General features: G+C 36.7%; 1 protein-coding gene across 12 annotated transcripts in view; it reads right to left on the reverse strand.

Annotated features, from left to right (window-relative positions):
• The window catches only part of NLGN4X (neuroligin 4 X-linked), a 296,314-nt gene that overhangs the window by 162,699 nt on the left and 113,464 nt on the right, over nucleotides 1–20,151 (reverse strand). The window contains exon 1 of one of the 12 annotated variants that reach the window (XM_070605433.1): nucleotides 15,270–15,412. The exons of the other annotated variants lie outside the window; for them this stretch is intronic. The gene's annotated coding sequence lies outside the window, so the exon portion shown is untranslated. Of the gene's footprint in view, nucleotides 1–15,269; nucleotides 15,413–20,151 lie in introns of those variants that run through there. 12 annotated transcript variants of the gene reach the window in all.

Consider the following 20,151-nt stretch of genomic DNA (forward strand, 5'->3'; position numbering starts at 1 on the left):
GTTATAGGTAGGTTTTTGGCATTTATTGTTACTTGGGATTATGCTAACCAGAACTCACACTGCATTCCCAGGCGGGACAGAAATTTGGTTTACTCAGACTGTGTAATGTTTTCTGATGTGTTTTCAGTATCCTTTCTGAGGAATTCCTTAGCTCAGTGGACCACAGCAACACATTGCACCTGGCATAGAGCAGAAGCTGAAATAAGCGATGGCCGATGATATGAATCAAGCCAGTGTCTTCAGGAAACCATCTATGGCTGATTCTGGTGTCCTTCTCAGGGGGGTAATTGACAGCTCAACGTCATTTTTCTGTAAGGGGTTAGAGACAGGTAAAGGGCAAGTGTGAGGGACAGCCCACACATAGCAAGGTTAGTCTGGAATAGCGTGAGGGTGGCCCTTAGGGGTCTAGAGGAGTAGCATTCAGCTTGTGCATGCTCTGTCACTTCTTAGTTCCATCACCTTTAAATTACTGTCAGTTTCCTAGATACTGCATGGGTTTACACAGGGTATCTTGTGGCAGTGTTGTAAAAATCAAGCAAGAAAACTCACGTCAACACTAAAAAAATGCACTATTTTTATTGTTTTTATCATGATTGCTATTATTTGTTGGAGGGCAAATTATGATTCCTTAAAGCTCAGACGGAATCTGTCAAACCTACCGGTCGCTGACGGAATTATGATGAGCAAGCAGATGCTCGCTTTCAAAAAGACAAATTGATCTCAAAGTTAAAGGGTGGCTTGAGTGAGGCCAGGAAATAAGGTTTAGGGAAGAAAGAAAATGTTTTCATGTGCAATAGCTGCTTCCAGGATATGAAATATAATGCTTGAAAGGAAAGATGTTGTAAATGATATAGTGTATCACTCATTTCTATGAGAGGCTTCTCCCAAGCCAAAAAAGGCAATGAATAATAAGAAATGCAACAATAAAGAAGAAAAATCTGCAAGCCATATATCCCCGTGAGTCGATTCCCAATGACCCACAGGAAAGCTTCCAGAAACTTCTGAGGTCCCTTGCCGAAATATCAAAATTAGCCCGATGGGTATAATCACTTTGACAACTCATCAGTCATTCTCCCAAATATTAAGGGGTTGGTTGTATTTGATTAAATGTGTAGCTTTCTTCCATGCAAGGCAACTCTGGCCCAATGGATTTGGGCAAAAATTATCCCATCAGTTGAGTACAAATCCTAAACTGTTATTCTTCTCTAACCTATTGAAAACATCTGCTCTCTCCATGGCTTCTATGCACACATAGATCTGCATAGCCTTTGGGATGATTTTTTTTTAAAATACTCACGCTTATTGTGAAGAATTCAAAAAATGCATAAGTGTAGGAACAATTGTAGTTTTCATGTTCTCTGCCAATCCCTGCCTCTTTGATGCACTGTACCTTACTTCCCTTCTCAGAGGCAAACTGTTAATTTGTTTATTTCTGGACTTCTTTCTAGGCAATGACATACACATGTTTGTATATATGTAAGCACACATGAAACATTTTAAATACATATGTGTGCCCACATGCACATGTATGCAAACATATAAATACACATGTGCATATTCATGTACATGTGATATGCAAGTATCTATATGCATATATAGATTTAAGAGATTTATGTGAATATTATTTATCTTCGATTTTGCTTTGCTTCTTTCCTTTTTTTTTTTTTTTTTTTTAAAGATTTTATTTTTTCCTTTTTTCTCCCCAAAGCCCCCCGGTACATAGTTGTGTATTCTTCGTTGTGGGTTCTTCTAGTTGTGGCATGTGGGACGCTGCCTCAGCGTGGTCTGATGAGCAGTGCCATGTCCGCGCCCAGGATTCGAACTAACGAAACACTGGGCCGCCTGCAGCGGAGCGCGCGAACTTAACCACTCGGCCACGGGGCCAGCCCCTGCTTCTTTCCTTTTAAATGAAAAGTAGTTTTATATGATAAGTGTACACAATAATTCATTTACTCATTCCCTTGATGAAATTCAGTAGCAGTGGGCATCTGCTTGTGTACATGCATGCTATAGACTGAATGTGTGTGTCTCCTCAAAATTCATCTATTGAAATCCTAACCCCCAATGAGATGGTATTAAGACGTAAGACCTTTGGAAGGTGATTAGGTCATGAAGGTGGAGGCCTAATTAATGGGATTAGTGACCTTATAAAAGAGAACTCAGAGAGCTCCTCCCACTTCCTGTCATGTGAGGACACAGAGAGGACTGCCATCTATGAACCAGGAGTCAGGCCCTCAACAGACACTGAATCTGCTGGCCTCTTGATCTTGAACTTGCAGCCTTCTAAACTGTGAGAAATAAATTTCTGTTGTTTAAGCCCCCAAGTCTTGTTATTTTGGTTATAGCAGCTCAAATAGACAAAGACAATGCATCTTTGTGCATATGTAGGTAGGATAGATTCCTGAGAAAGAATTGCTGGAGAGAGAAGTGAGTCTCTTTTTAAATTTTAATATATAATATCCAATTTCTTTCAAAACTCTCCATCAACTCATCCTCCAAGTATCAAATTATGAGAGGGGTCATTTGACCATGCCCACAGGTAACTGAATTTAGTTTTGCCATTCAGCCAAGCAAAAGTATAATAAAATAGAATTGATTTTCCTTTCTTTACATATGAATGTGTTTGGGTATTTCTACTGATGAGTGTCAGACATTTTATTTCACCAACTGTAAGCTTCCTTAATAGTTTTGACAGAGTAATTTGCAAGTTATCTGACTATATATTTTTTTGGTGCTATTTAATTTCTCACTTTTATTCTCAATTTGCTGTTCTCATCTATACACAATTTCCATATCTTACACATAGCATTTCCCTGCCTATGATTCACAGTGGAGCAGGCATTTTGCACAAGCCAAAATTTGCAAATCCATGAGACGGGAAAGCTGAAAAATGGTACCCTTTGGAAATTGGCCAAAAATGCCAACTAAAGCAGTTTCATTTTCTATGTGACATTTGTCATGCTCCACGCATGGAACATTTTAAATTGTACATCTGACCTTTTTAACAATAGCAGGAAATGCCAAGAGAAAATGCAAAGCTCTTCATTTTCTCTCTCAAGCCCCTGTAGAAACCATTTTTCATGGTCCATGGCTAGGGTCTATGATAAGACTGTCAAGGTGCCTGAAACAAGCCATCAATATCTGAACAGTTCTCCATCCAAGGGAACATCAGACACACGCAAGGCACTGTTGGGTGGGTCCTGTTCTCCTCTGCTTTTATTCAGGAATGGTGCTGCCTAATATTACATGAGTCTATTTGTGATAATAAGAAAATCAACTCAATATGGTATTACGTGATAAAAATCAAGCAAATCCCCCCACTACCATTCTAAGAACAGAATTATTTCCACTACAGTATTAGGTTACTAAAGGATGAGAGGGTGGCATAAGTCTTTAATCAGTGATCCTTAGGGACTAAAACTGGAAAGGAAAAAATAAACTTGCACTTTCTCCATCAAAGCACCATATCTGCTATTTTCTATTAAGCTTTTTAACCAAAGTAACAATAGATGCTATTGAGTTTTGAACATGTTTAATGCTAATATAAAAAGAATATATAATGCCAAGTTCACATAGATAATTATTTTAAATTAATGAACTCATCTCTTCAACAAATTTAAGGGAGAAGAATTCACAGCATACAGCGAAGAAAATGAAGATGTACAATCATTTACATTTGGGTACACTTCCTAAGGAAAGTGAAATAATTTCACTTTAAAAATTGTTGAGATTTAAAAAGTAATGAATTAAAATGAAGTATTAAGAAGTACCTCTCTACTCTTTTTTTAAGGACAATAGATTTCTGCTTACATGTATTAGATATTTTTCAAAATCTTAAAAAATAAAACAGCATTATATGAGATCTAAAATGTGACTTTTCTTGGGAAAATAAGGAAAACAAATATCTTTAAAATTTTTTTAAGTTTTCTTCGGAAAACATATCTTGACAATCATTTTTTCAAAAGTGTTTATTCAATATTTCTTATTCTTTTATGTATTTAAACTTTCAGTTCATGAAGCTACAGTATCAGTGGAGGCATGAGTTCCTGATTTGTTATAAACTGACCATGAAATGCAACCGTCTTGAAAATTGCAACAATTATTGCAACAATAAGAATCCCAGGGATGGAAATTCTCAAAGATAATCGGTATTCAGCATAAAGAAATAAGTCAGTCTCTTGGTAATTGGCAGGATAGTGCCCTAAGATCTCTTCAAATCAAAGCTTTAAATTATTTTTTTCCATGAGAAATATACCAAAGAGATATCACCTTGCAAAATTGAAGCATGTTGCAACTAATAGCACAGCTCCTTCAAATAAACAGGAACCTTTGTTACCATACTAACTGATAAGCATTTGTAAGTCCACAAAACATGATTTTAAATGTAAAATACTTCCACAGCCTTCGTTCCCTCATTTCCCAGAGGAAGATGACCACATCCTTATGTAACATTAAAGGGTGTACACTATCTTGCCCACGTCTACTTTGCCCACTCAGGAGCCCAGCAATCTCTCCCATCCCCAAACACGGCACACCACCACTCACTGTGCACTACCCTGTTTTTGCTGTTGTCCAGCATGGTACCTGCCGCCCATTCTGTGCTTGCCCTCTGTTCTTTCCATGGAACTCTTTTTCCACTTCACCAAAACGTGAGTCAGCCACCAAATCTCAGATAGCATATGGTGCCTCTGGTCTGTCCCTATGTTTCTTATTACACAGATTCATCATACAATTTACAATGCAATATCCAGATTGCATCATAGGCTCTCAGCTACAGGACTGCCTTGACCTATTTCATGACCAAACTTCCTGCGTACTCAGTATCTGGTTCCAAGAAAGTGCTGCAAAATGTCTGTTGTGTTTGCTTTGCTTTCTGACAAGAATTAGTCATGATATTAATTGAAAATAAAGTTACTAAGCCATCCTTCGGTTGTGATCAAAATGCTTTGCTTATATAGGTAGAAAGTAAATAAGTGTTTCCTCCAAGAATAAAATTGAGGGAATTGCTCCTTCCTGAAATGTTCACTACATGACAACACTTATGTCACATGGCACTGGGGTCCATTTCATCAGGGACGGTGATGTAACTAATGGCAATGCCATGCGCCCATCACAGGGCATCTATGATGTACAGGGACGGCTGTTTGGCTTTATCATCTGGCCAATCTAGACGATCGCTCTCAACTCAATGAAAAATTTGTTTAGCTCCATCGTCCAATTGCCTATTTTACAATTTTAAAGCTTGCCTTCCTACCACGTTTTTGTTGTATCCTTAAAAATATGGCAGCATGCAAGTAACATTTAGACAACTAAAAACATGCAAATTTCTGTACCCAGTTTTAGAATCTTCTATTAACTAAAGTTACCTAGCAAAAATGTTACATTTAAAAATATTATTTATCATTCATATTATAATTTATTATATAACATTTATATATTATATAGTTGAGTTATTCTTATACACGCATTGCTTAACGTTATTATCATATTTAGATCACTATTTGAGCAATACTTTGAAATCAGAGGATGCTTACCATGAAGAAAATAGTATTCAACATCTTGGAATCACGAGAGGTTGCAAAGGCCCCTAAATCATTTCTCTAATTTTCTTTTCAAATACATATCATAATACTCACATTAACATTTAATATGTAAGATTTTTATATCAAATATTTATGTTGTTATTCATCATACCTACATCAACTATTGATGCTATCATAGTTAAGTCATTATTCCTTGAGTAATATTTTATACCAAGCATTGCCCTCAGAGGATGCCTGCCATGAAGGCAATAGCTTCCAAAATCACATATCATGAGGTTGCATGTAGTAAAAGACAATGCTCTTTATAATCTCAGTTTATATGGAAATACAGAAGACAAACAACTCTCTATGTGTACCTCCACTTGTGTCACTTGTAATCATTCAGTGTTTTATATCTTAAGTATTTCTCATGCAGGTAGGTGATCTAGACAGAAACATAGGGGAGATTCCACTTACTCCCCATTCCCTTTCACAAACTCGAAATAAATTGACAACATCTCTCTGATATTCTTCCCAAATATCTCTCAAATGGCTCCATCTACTTCTCTACATTTTGGCCATTCTGGTCCAGGCTACTAGCCTCTCTCTGCTAGACAATAGCGGCTTGCTGATTAGAGACCCACTCCCTTCTTCCCATCACTCCCCATCCAGAGAAATCTATTAAGAGCAAAAACACTACAAAAAGAATATAAATTTTCATATATGGACACAATATTTAGTTTCAAAGTGCCTTTTCCTTACAGAATATTAAGGAAATTCTGTTATTGGTTAAATGTCTGCTCCTAGAACTAGGCCATCATTCAAAATCAATACTGGGTGAGTTTCATTCACGGAAAAAAATGGCATAACCATTTTAATGCCATGTTTCTTTTCATCTTCCTATTTTAGACCAGTATTCATCATTACAACATGCAGCTGCATCCCTGCCAACTGTGTAATATTGTAAAATCCCTTTTCATGAAACCTATTTTCTCATGGCCCTGTATTACAGCGTAAGAGAGAGCCCAACTCTCTGAAAAAAAGATCAGCTCATAGAATAAGAACATAAGAGAACTGGCTTTCACAATTGTGTACGATGTTTCCCAGTCCTCTCCTTCCTCCCTTCCTTTCTACACTCCTTCTTTCCCTCCTTCCTTCCACCTTTTCCTCCCCTCCCTCTCTTCCTCTATCCTTCCTTTTTTCCTTCCCTTCTTCCTTCCTCCCTTCCTCTGTTCTTTCCTTCCTCCCTTCTTCCTTTCCTTCTTTCCTTCCTTTTTTTCTGCCCTTCCTTCCTTTGCTCTATCCCCCTCTCTCTTTCCTAATATGGTGACATCTTCTCAAAGGAAAAGCTTTCACTTACATCATCAGCAGATAAAACAACACTCTGAGCAACCATCCCTCTAAAGAACAATTACATCTTGATAAGACAGACTGTTGGTGAATTTCTGGGCTTACTCAGTAAGGAAAATATCCAAGGGTGACCTCCTCCACACTGCACTGCTCCAACAGTGTGAGCTAAAGAATGCTTGGGTATCCTATGTAATGAGAAAACTGGAAAAAGGGGTTTGCCCTTTGGGACCATGTCCATAGTTGCACTGACATCAGGCCATGGGAGCAGGCAGCTGTAGGATAGCCAAGTCAGTAAGAAAACGGGGGCACTCTAGCAAGGTGAAGAAGTTGGACCCCTAAATTGGCTCAAATCTCACAATCTAGCTCTTGTCAAAAGGATAAAAACTTCTCTAGGAAAAGAATCATCAACTTAGGCCTGAAAGATCCCACAGATTAAGATCAAACAAACATGAGCTCACAGTCAAAGATCACTAAGCACGTGAGCATTGAGATATTAAAAATGCTGTATAAAAATATAGGATAGATATGTAAGAAATGTTTAAAGAGATAAAGGATGGAATTGAAAAGGTAAGCAAGAACAGGAAATTACTGGGAAAGACAAACAAGAAATTAAACAAGTGGAAACTCTAATTGTTGAAATAAATACAAATCAATGGACTAGTCAAAGAGAAGATTAGACATGGTAGAAAAGAGAATAAATGGAAGATACCTGAGAAAGTTACACAAAACACAGTAGGGAGACAGAAGTTAACAATATCAAAGTGTATTTAGGGGACAAGGGCGTGAAAAGGAGAACATCTATCATATATCTAAATGAAATTCCAGAAGGAGAAAATAGAAAAAAAAAAGGAAAGTGGAAGTACTTGAGCAGGCATTTCCTAAGGATTTTCAAATATTGACTAAATACATGAATCCAAAGATTCAGGAACCACAGGAAGAATGGATAAAGCAAAAATCGATATTGACATGAAACTGATGAATACCAACAGTAAAGAGGAGCTATCAACTGCAGACTGTGCCAAAAGGCAGCCTGCAAGCAATTGCAGTTTGACTCAACACAAACATTGCAATAGACAGAAGATGGTAGGATAGTATTTTCAAAGTGCTGAGAGAAAACAATTGTCAACCCAGAACTGAGTACTTAGCAAAATTAACTTTTTGAAGAATGAGTATGGAATGAAGATATTTTCAATCCAACAACTGGAAGAGTTTATAACAGTTGTGACACAAATTTTTATGAAGGTACCAAAGGCGGGGGGGGCGGGGAGGGGGGATAAAAGATCCACTTAGGACTGGGATGTAAGGAGGAATAGTGAGTAAATAAAAGTGAAGCATAAATGTAAATCTTAATATCATCATTATCACCATCACTATCATCACCACCATCTTGTAGGATAAAGTAAATAGACAAAATTCAAATATTGAACAAAAATCGCCTGTAAGTGAGGAGGGAGGTTATGCCGATGCTGCAGTTTCTCATACTTCCTAAGGGTTAAGGTCTTGATTAATTTTAGACTTCATTTACTTAAATGTGAATTTTATAACTTAAATTTATCCATGAAAAATAGAGATCAAGTAAATGGTAAATTAAGGAGAAAACATAAAATAAAAAAGAATAAACTCAATTACTCAAAAGGCATCTAAGAAAAACATGAAATAAGGAAAATAGAAAGATATTAAGATATTAAAATATGTCAGAAAATATCCAATATCCTCAAATTCATACACAACCTAAACTATGTAGTTACTAGACTGAAATTCTCACCTTGGAAAAAAGAAATTGCAGATATATGCAACTGACGTGATACACCTGTAAATACCTGGAAGTACTAAAAGTGAAAATAGAAAATATTTTCCAGACAAAAGCTAATTAAAATTTTTTAAATGCCTATGATACCTCTTTTAACATTAGCTAAAATACATTTTAATACAGAATTTTTAGAGATAGCAAGAATAATTACATAATGATGAAATGTTTTATTTTTCAAGAGTACAATTTGTTATAAATTTTATGCAAGATATAGTCTCTAAAAAAACAAAAATTGGTACTGTAACAGGGATAATTTACAAATTCGCTATAAAACAGGGAGACACCAATAGACATTTTTCAATTTTAATAACTCATACAGAAACAAAAGAGATACTATAAACAAAACAGTTAACCCACGATTTGATAGACAATTAGAGAACTTCACAGCTCACCATTAGAGAATACACATAAAACATTTACAAAATTGGCTATGTATTGGGCCATAATGTGAATTTCATTTAACACAACATAGAAAAATGCTGAAAAACTATGTTTTAGAATTTATATGATGCAAGAAAAGCAGGAATAAAGAAAAATTTTTAACTATAAATATTTATATCAATAAGTAAAACAAGGGCAAAAAGTAATGAGCAAAGCATCCCTCTTGAGAAATTAGAAGGGAAAGATAGGAGAGGTAAAAAATTTAAAAATATATATACATATACCTTAATCTGTTTGGGGCTTCTCTAGCAAAATACCACAGGCTAGGTCACTTACAAACAAGAGACATTTTTTTCTCACAGTTCTGGAGGCTAGAAGTCCAAGATCAAAGCTCCTACAGATTCAGTGTCTGCTGAGAGCTTGCTTCCTGGTTCATATTTCCCAAAGTAAATACTTCATATTATTTACTTACACATACAAATCCTAGTACTAAATGGGATTTCCCCAAGGTGTTTTATAGTTCTTAAATAATGGAAATACCCTATTGAGAAAATAAAGCCAATAATGACAGAATAAAGTACTCTTATCACCATCCATGTTTTTCACTCTACTCATAAATAAATATCAAACACATTCCAATGTCCTTACTTGAATGTTACCAAAGTTTATAACTCCAGTTTTAATCAATATTCTCATAAAAAAGAACAGGCAATTGCATCAAATTTGCACTAGATAATTATTTTCAAGATTACATTTGCTCTATTAAAACATTCAAAATCACACCATGAATGGAGTTCCATGTATATATATGAGGTTTACTTGCTAAATGCTATTAAATAATGGCTAAGGCTTAAAGTCTGTGGCTGTGTGTGTAATTATGGCCATGTTGACAAATACATAAACATGTGCCATCAATTCCAGCTTTGAGCATATTGTACTCAGGTCGTACACTCTTCAGTGATGAGGTTCTACTCTGGAGAATACGTGTAATTTTATACTCTTGTTGACGCAGGGCTTTGGGTGAGAATAAAGATAGCAATGCCATTGAAAATAAATAGATTTAAAACAGCAATGCCTCACTGCTATGCATAAATCTGCATTTGTTAAATTCATAAATTGCACTTTACCTTCTAAGCAACTGCTACCTTGAAGAAGAACTAGCCTTTTCACAATACTCACTGATTAATATGAAAAGATTTTTGTGGTTTTATAATGAAGCATTATTTTCTGGGTTTTGGTAAAGAAGAGATTTCACTTTCTGTGATTGTATCATAAAATTGCAATGACTATAAATAATTATCCAAAATAATTCACATTCATGTAATACTTTAGGCAAAATCTGCCAATGTATGCTTAAAGGGGAAAAATATTGCCCTCTCCGCTGACACTTAGCAATGTCCGTAGATACTTTTGGTTGTCACAGCTTGGGGGTGGAGGGTTTGCTACCAGCATCTAGTGTGTAGAGGTCATGGATGCCGCTAAACATCATACAATGCACAGGACAGTCCCCACAAATGTCAACACTGCTAATATTGATAAACTCTGGATTTTGGAAAGAAATAAGTGGAAAAACCAAAATGGCCCCTGGCCTGACTACATGCATTCTGTGTATGTAACATCCATATCTGAACACAGAGTCCCCAGTGTCCAATGACTTGGAGTTTCAGATAGACATCTGAAAATATTCTTCATCATGAAGCTAACACATTATTAATTATACAAATGGAGGATAGTCGCCCATAAGATAGACTTGTCTGTACACACAACAGCTAGAATGGTTTTATGTCATCCACAGCAAGAAGAAGCTATGTTCCACGGTCAAATCCAAATTCCACCGAACAGGCTGGACTTACTTCAGGCACAAGGCTGCTACTGAAAGCTCATCCTAGCGACCCTCTGGAAAGCTGAGAGGACACCTAGCCACTAGTCTAAGACATTCAAAGCCTGTCAGAGGACAACTCCTTCAATCTACCTCACGCTCTTTCTTGCGTTGTCACAAAACACTGGCTCTTCCTGTCTTATCCAGCTCCAATTCCTGCATGTCTCTCTCAAGGATCAGAGACCAAGTTAGAGTTGGAAAATGAAAACAATAATTTCATTATTTGAAATTGCTAGCATCAAAAATCCACTCTGTATTGTGCCCTGATAAAATGTTAACCTTTAACATGTTATCCTCAGAATTAACCTTCAGAATATGCACCTTAAACAAAAATAATAATAATGATTTAATATCTTCCAGCACAATGATTGAATTTATGATGCAATTGGTATTCAGTTTTGGAAAGAAATGCTCATGTGTCCCTAGACTCTTCAAATGCCACTTAGAGAAGAGCAGACGGTTGTATGTCATTATGTGAGGAATTAAAGGTCAAAGATGTTAACTTGCTGAGAAGCCTCTGATTGTTTGATGTTAAAATCTTATTGACAGAATCAAGCACATGTGGATATGAGCATGTTTTCTTAGTGCGGAAGCCAAAAAGAAAACGTTTCAGGAGCATGTTTGGGTAGAACCAACCATTTCTGCCTCAGGAAAAGGATGTTCCCAAATCAAGTTATAAATAATACTAATCACTGAAATCATATATTCAACTAGCTATGTAAATGCCTCTCAAGGACTCATTATTTCCAGGAAGCTAGATTCCTATAACACATGGGAAGATTCTGTCTGAACACCAGGATCTGAGCTGTAAGTGCATTAACTAGACCTTGTATGTCTCACTCACCTCTCATACATGGTTTGCTCATCTATCAATGACAGATTAACGCTATCCATCTTATATGATGACAGTAATGCCATTGAAACATCTATGTAGCACTTTGGACATTGAAAAGTCCTACAAAAAATGTAAGCAAAGACAATATAACTGAATACATTTATAAAATGCTGATTTCGAAGGTATCTGTTCCCCTAGTCTATGAAGCTGCATAATAATGGGATCTTTCAAAATTATTTCAATTGGTTGAGGGGAAAAAAGATGCTAGTTACAATCACGGTAGACACTCGACAGAGACTCATGAACAACAAAAGCTACCATAGATTTTAAGATTTACTTTCTTCTTTCAAGAAAGGATGATTGTGTTGTCTGCAAAGAATTTTCCTTGCTCCTGAAGTTGTTGATAATAAGCTAAAGATATAGCGTAGTCTAAATAGAGGCAATGAGCAGACACCGCCCCTATACACACACTCTATAGAAAGAAAGAAAGGTGATATTTAAGAAACCAACAGATGGACATTCTCCTAGTCTCACGGGGAGATGTCAGTGTGCATTTTAACTCTGCTACATCCTATGTCTCTGTTTGCCCCATCATTACTACTTTATCGCCTTAAAAATTGTTTCTTTTGAAATTATTGGCCTAAATGTAGAAGGAAATGCAAAAGACTAAGGTTATCAGTGGTTAAGGAAGAGCTGGGTGGAGAGACAAAAAAAGTAGTTAATGAAAGCCATAGAGTGATCTACATTGTGTGATGCTGGGAAAGTAAAGAAATTGCTCAACATTATGAAAATAAAATATACGCAAACAGGGGAATGTTGAATTTGGCCATTTTGCTGTAAAAACCAAAATAAGATTTTTAAGACAGGATTAAATAAGAACTATTAAATAGTAAATAAATAAATGTTAATTGGGTGTTAACTTTTCAGAAGAGACAAATTCAGTAATATTAGCATACTAGTTTATCAATTTTATAATATTTTTTCCAGATATTATAAAATTTAAGATATACTATTAGTTTAATTTCATATAATCAACAGGAATATGACGAGGGCTTACATATGTCTCAGAACTGTAATCCTATTGTGTGGACACATTTTCATTTAGGAATAAACCTAACAAAAAATTGGCAAGATTTCTACACTTAAAATGACAAATATTGCTGAGAAAAAATTAAAGAAGTTTCAAATAAATGGAGAGCTAAATCGTGTTAAGGGATTGGAAGGCTCAATAGTCTTAAGTTGTCAGTTCTCCCCAAATTATTTATAGATTCAACACTATTTTAATATAAATCCTTAAATTCCATTCCTTTGTTAAATATGATACACATTCTGTAAATCTATATGGTCTCACATAACTTTTGCTAAACTTATTCCTAACATTTTATGCTTTGGGTGGCTATTGTTAATGGTGTATTCTAAAGTTTCTTTTCCAATGGTTTGTTGTTGAAAATAGAAATTAAAATTTGAAGGGTGTATACCTTGTATCCTGATCTTGCTAAAATCATTTATGAGTTTTAGTAGTTGTAAATGCCTTAGGAGTTTCCATATAAGTAATCTTGTCATCTGCACATAAAGACAGTTCTTCCTTTCCAAACCCGTCTACTTAACTCCATTTTTACCTTACTGCACTGGCAAAGACCTCCAATTCATTGTTGGATAAAGGTGGGAAGAGCAGACATCCTTGCCTTGTTCCAGATCTTAAGAGGAAAGCAATTAATAGTCTATGATTATCGTTTTGTTGGCTCTTCTTTTGAAAATGCTTACAGTAGGTCTAAAATGTAAGCAGTAGAACAAATAAAATCTAACAAGAAAGTCTCAATAGTATTGCTCTGGTTGTAGAAGGATGGGATTCGGAAGATTCCTTCACCCTAATTCTAGCCAGCTAGCCTCTCTATGTGACTCCAGAGCAAGTCTATAGAACCCCAGATCTGAGAGACATGGTTTAACAAGATGGGGAGAAGTAGGAAAAAAATGAAGAGAAACAGACAGAGTGAACTCTTAGCTCTTACTTAGCTCTTACACGAATGTGTACCATGACCTTTATGTATTGTAAAACAATGCCTTTATCACACGTACTTTCAACTGTAAAAAAGAATCTGTCATTCATTAGTTCAGAGATGTACACACAAAACAGCTTAGCAGTTACATACAGCTCAAATCAATTCCAACTCAAGCTTCAAAAAAATGACAGATGTCCTCAAATCAGAACTCTGCAGATACAACTTTAAGAATCAACATCTAGCATTTCAAATCTGTGAGTGACAATGTTCAGTTGTTTGCAAACTAACTTTGGAAAAGAAAAAAGGGAGAAGAAAAACCTCAGCAGTGAGCAATCAGTTCTGCTAACCTAAAATGTGGGGAAAAACAAGCCAACTCAAAAGTAGAAAAGTGCAAGATATTAAGCGGAAATTGACATGCATTTGAGAATCATTATTCTTCCCCAGCAAGTGTCTTCTGACTGAGAATATAGACTCCTTAGGGCAGAGACCATATTTTACTCATCTTTGCATCAGCAAGGTCTGTCAGTGGTTTAGATAGGAGTAGACAACAAAAAATGTTGACTCAAGGATTGAATGTTATTACAGAAAAATATCCAGAATGACAAAGGAAAGGAGTCCACTGAATCATATGTGTGCCCTACACTACTAATTGCTAGCACACTTCAAAGATCTGGCCCCTGCCTGCTTCTCCAATTTTTTCTCCTGACTATCTCTCCTTTGCCCTTTGCCTTTGAGCCACACCTGTACCCTCAGATCCTGGATTGTGCCAGGCCTCCCCTGACCCCAGGACCTTTGTATGTCCCAGTCTCTCTGCCCACCAAGACCTTCCTACCTATGGCTCATCCCTATCCTTCAGGCTTCTTCTTATTCTCATTATCAATGTGTATCCTGCTAACCAGATCAGAAGCCCATGAAATGAGCCCTGCCAGCATCAAAAACTTACTCCAGTTAGTAATTATCCTCGTGGGTGATTAGTTGGTTATTTTTCCTCTCCCACTAGACCAGAGTTTCTCAGCCTCGGCGCTACTGACATTTTGGGTTGGATAATTCTCGTGGGGCTGTCGAGTGTGTCAAAGGATGTTCAGCAGCATCCCTGGCTTCTACCCATCAGATGCCAGTAGTAAACCTCAATCATGACAACCCAAACTGTCTCCAGACATTGCCAAATGTCCCCTGGGGGCAAAATCCCCCCTAGTTGAGAACTACTGATCTAGAATATAAGCTACATCAAATATAAACTATGTCTGTTTTGCTCAATAGTCTATTCTCAGAGTGTAGTACCATAGAGAGTACATAGGAGGTGGTCATGACATTTTGATGGAAAAATTAATAAACCAGCAGTAACTGTGGGTTAATTTCAGATCTGGTTACAGCTGGTAAAATATTCTGGGATAGCCATTTCAGATCAAGTCTTATTTATCAACTTCTACCAAGCTTTAAGCCTAAAGGGGGTCTGAAGAATATACAATAACAAAAACAACAAAAGCCTTACTTCTTTCCTCCCATAACTTTTGTGGTCACAATTATTTTGTTCTTCCTTGCTCTCAAGTTGGCACCTGATCTCTCTCCTTGATGGCAGAACACATTTCTTCATTTTCTCAAGAGCTTTGTCCTATGTACCCATCACTAGGCATCAGCCTTTCAAAGTTGAATGGGATGAAAAATCTACTACCCATTGTTACATCATCAAGAACTACTTACATCATAATGCATTGTGCAGAGTAAGTGCCCACTGAGTATTTGTGAAGCTGGATTGAATTGTATAAATCAGCATTAATTAATACTTCAACATGAAGTGAAGGATGCTGGAAAAATTATCAAATAACAATGTGACGTGGTCGATTTGAAGTCAACAGACTTGTGTTTGCTTACTTGCTGGGCATATAATCCTGCATAATCAGTCTCTCTGAGCTTTATTTTTCTCAGCTATTAAGCAAGGTGAAAATGCCTTCCTCACCTACTTCATCAGTTGCTGTACAAAATGAGAGAATGTCTGTGAATGGCTATGTGGAAAACAAGTACTTTGGTTTTATGAAAAGCCAAGCCAGGATCTTTGCTTAATCAAGTCTTATCATCTGGTAGGGCTGTGTTAAAACATACAGTATAATATATAGATGCAGATAAAGTTCAATGGGAGTTCAGTGGAGGAAGATTTGTCTCTACCTAGGAGCAATTGGCAAAGGCATCTTACAGAAGGAGTCATCGGCAATCAGTCTTACCAGGTGGGAATTAGACAGATTTAGAAAGGAGGGAGAGGAATCAGCGTAGAGAAATACGAGCCATACCATAGTGTTGACAGTATTATGATCCATTTCTCCATTCATGCCCTCCACAAATATTTATTAAGCAATTCATATGTACTAGGCACCACAAGTAGAGTATTGAAGAAAACAAAGTCCCACACTCTTAGAGTCTATATTCTGGGGAGGAGTGGTTGACAGTAAAGCATACACAATAAATACATATGTCTCTCAGATAGCATCAGCTCTGTCCTCCTGACCCTTACCCTACATCATCACCAGGAATATCATCTTTATACTTGACACAAGCTGAAGATTGATCATGTTTCAGAAGACAGGGTACTTGTAGGAGCCCCAGGAGGCAGGCAAATTGTGTCATCCAAAAGAGGTATTTGGAAGGAATACGAACATTCTACTAAATAAGAAAAAAACAAAGAAAGGATAAAATTTTCAAACTGTAAGTATGATGCGCACCACAACATGACTAACAAAAATGTACAACTGAAATCTCACAAGGTTGTAATCTATCATAACATTAATAAAAAAAAAAAAAAAGTATGATGCGCTTGTAAGGGTACCCCGACATGAGGTCTGTTAGAAATGTAATCTTACTTTAAAACCCAATAAGACATTAGAAATAGTTAACAAAATATATCACACAATATTCAGGAATTGATAGATTGATAGATAAATATGATAGAATGTAGATGATAAATGATAAATAGGATAGATAGGATAGAGACAGATGATAGGTAATAGATAAATAGATGATAGACAGATGATAGATAAAGATAGGTAATAGATAAATAGATGATAGATAAAGATAGGTAATAGATAAATAGATGATAGAAAGATGATAAAGATAGGTAATAGATACATAGATGATAGACAGATGATAGAGATAGAGAGTTAGATGATAGATAGACGATAGATAGACACACCTGTATATGTGCATGTGATTTGTAGGTGATATAGATGGGCCTATATATAGAATTCTATGCATATACATATGGATACATATATACATATATTTTTATATATGTGTATATAGTCTTGCTCGTTACTTAACAAAGCCCTGTAATTCGTTTGCTCATCTAAATTAAATATATATTTTTAATATAATTATTAAAATACTTTATATATTTATAAAATATTAAAATATGTTTTTATATATATTTTTATATATATAAAGACTCGCTTCACCTATAGAGAGGCTACTTATTGCAGAGACAGAGCAAAGATATTTAGTCAATTCTGTAAGTCAGTACATCGATCATCCACATATGGCTCAGTTGACTGCATGCAAAGAGTCTGACTTGCAGCATGAGGGAGCTGCCTAGGAAGTTGTGGAGTTCCTATTTTTGGAAATTATTGAAGTTTGAAAAGAGGAGAGCATTTAATGAAAATATACAATGCTCTCCTCTAGGGTGTGTGTGGGGGGCGATCTGAATTCCCTTTCCTTTGGACATTTTCGGGTATTAAACATATACTGTATGAAAAGCAGAGAGCAGATATGCACTGAGTTGAATTTTATTTCTTTTGATGGCACACATAAAATACTCATCAATACAAGGAAAAGGAAAAGGAAAAGGAAATCAGATAGCAAAGCTCACGTGGTCGCCCGCTCCACCTGACCATGTGATTTGCCTGTTGTCTTTCTCTCCCTGGAGTATCGCTCTTGACTCTATTTCTCTCTCCCTCGGGAGTTGGTACAGATTCCAACTTTCCCTCATCCTCCTTAGAGGCTGAAAATCCAACTTAGAGTAACTGGTAGCCAACACTAAATGCTTCCAAACATGGGCAAGAGCAATGAGGTGAAAGTCAAAGTGGCTAAATCTCATTCTGGACTGCCTGGGACTCAGGAGGAAGGCAAAGTTAATGAGCCAAGTGTCACCACATACAACAGCTGCCGAATGTTCTTATGACTTGCTGAACCCTCCTCAATAAGTCTAGCACAGTGCTGGTGCAGCATGCCGGGCTGCCGTTCAGAGGGTCTAGCATCATGATACAGAGCTTTCTAGTGGCAGAGTTACAGCAGGACACCTGACTACTGTTTTTTCTCGCTATAGCTCAATGCCTGTGAAACCTGATTTCAAAACAGGAACACTTAATACATCGGGGTTTTATTTCAATATGTTATCAGATTTTATTTTAAAATCTTCATACTTCATAGTATTACACTTCATAGCACTACACAGAAATCCACACCATCTCTTAAGAATATGAACTGTTAAGGTGTTTCTAAACAAACCGTAATGTTAATATGTTACACTTGTTATGGAATTCTGTGCCCATCACCAGCATAGAATAGTTATGGAATATATCTGTGTGAGGGCTGTGTGTGTTGTGTGTGGTGTGACTGTGTGTGAATGATGCCTTTGTGTCTGAGTACAACGGGTGTGAACATGCATGCATGTGGGTGTGCTTGCATTTGTGCGTACATATTTGTAGGCATGAGTGGTGTGTGTATGTGTGTATATATACACATACAAAATATATCCACATTCCCACTCACTTTAAAATCTATTCAATGTTTTCAGATACTGCATAGATCTCCATTTTAGATCCTAAAATTGCTAATTTTTATCCTAAATTTCAACTCCTCCACAAACTCTTTTATAATTGAACATTTATTTTCTACTTAGTAATAACCAGCTTAAAGCATTCTTGGAATTAAATATATCTACAAACCTCTAGAAACACAGAAATGAAAACTTATGTTTCTAGATGAGTAAAAAGGACATATTGCAAAGCTGTTATAGCTATTTGCTTTCTTTATACTCTTCCTAAGTGAGGGCTTCCCACAGTGTTATATAGAGGGAAATATGTTATTAGCTGCCTTCACAGGTGGATAAAATCTAAATACGCACGTGTTTCTGTGTTAGCCTGGGAGGGTTATATCTCAGTGTATTCACCTGCCGTTTGTATGTCTCCTTCCCTACTGTCTCTCTCTCTATTGTATCTTAAAGGTTTCTCTCTCTCGCTTTCTCTCTCTCTCAGCTGAGACTGATATGGAAACCAAGATGCAAAAGAAACTATTCTGAACCAGGCTTCATTGGTCTAACGGAAACGGCAGACTGAGCAGAGGACCCCAAACACAGTGGTTATTCATCCAAATGGTCTGAATGGATAACCCCAACTTCACCAGGTTTTAAGAGCGCTGAACATTGAGGAATGGTAGCTGATGTTATTATGTTAATGTTATCATTATCATCCATTAATAAATTGTGTCACCACCCAGAAAACTGGATGTGGAATCAGAAGACCAGAGCTTACATTCCATCATATCTCATTTCCGTGCTGCTCCTGGGAAAGTTGATTTTCCTAAGACCATCTCCTCCTCAACTTCGTCAGATCTATGATTCAGCACTTCTTCGGGAGGTGGTGGCAAGGAAAGGGAGCAGAATATGCATTTTCTCTCCACTACTCAAAAGTTGGCTGGGTTTTCAGAGGATATTTGAAACACTTGACAGTCAAGCAGAAATTTCATTTCTCTTTATACAAGTTGGTAATTAGAGCAATTTGAAAGGGAGGAGTTTATCTAAGGCTGGGCTTGCTTGGCTATTATTTGCGGCCATAATCAAGTAAATCCTTCAAACTAAGGTTTTCTCACTTCTGTCAAAGGATCAGTTGAAATATCGCAAGCACTTTTGATCTAGATGTTGCCCAAAACATGGAGCTAGGAACCAGCAGCTACGGCAACTTTCCAGGACAAGACGTATGGCTTTCCTAAGCAGGAAGGTAAAATGATAAAACAAAGACTCGTCAATGCCTTTCAGGCAAAAATCTGCAGACACTTTTAAAAAACTTAAGAACTCTTGAAAGTCATTGTGGTTCAGGTAACCTAAATATTGATACGTGGACTTATTTTTTGTCCTTTCCTTACTAACATAGACATGGTCTCGCTGAGTTAAGGACAAATATATGAAGAGCTTAAATTCAACACAAGAAACTTTAAGACCCTGATGTACTTTGACCCAAGCTCAACCACAGCCACCAGGGCTCTGGTGTCCCTTAGTTGTATTCAATATCTCCTGGCCACATGGCTCATTCCAGCCACTCTTGTGGTGACCAGGGCTGCCAAGGCAGCAATCAGCTTTATGTACCTGTAATCTTGCCTCACGTCTGCCAACG

This window comes from Equus przewalskii, chromosome X (genome assembly GCF_037783145.1).
Source record: "Equus przewalskii isolate Varuska chromosome X, EquPr2, whole genome shotgun sequence".
Lineage (NCBI taxonomy): Eukaryota > Metazoa > Chordata > Mammalia > Perissodactyla > Equidae > Equus > Equus przewalskii.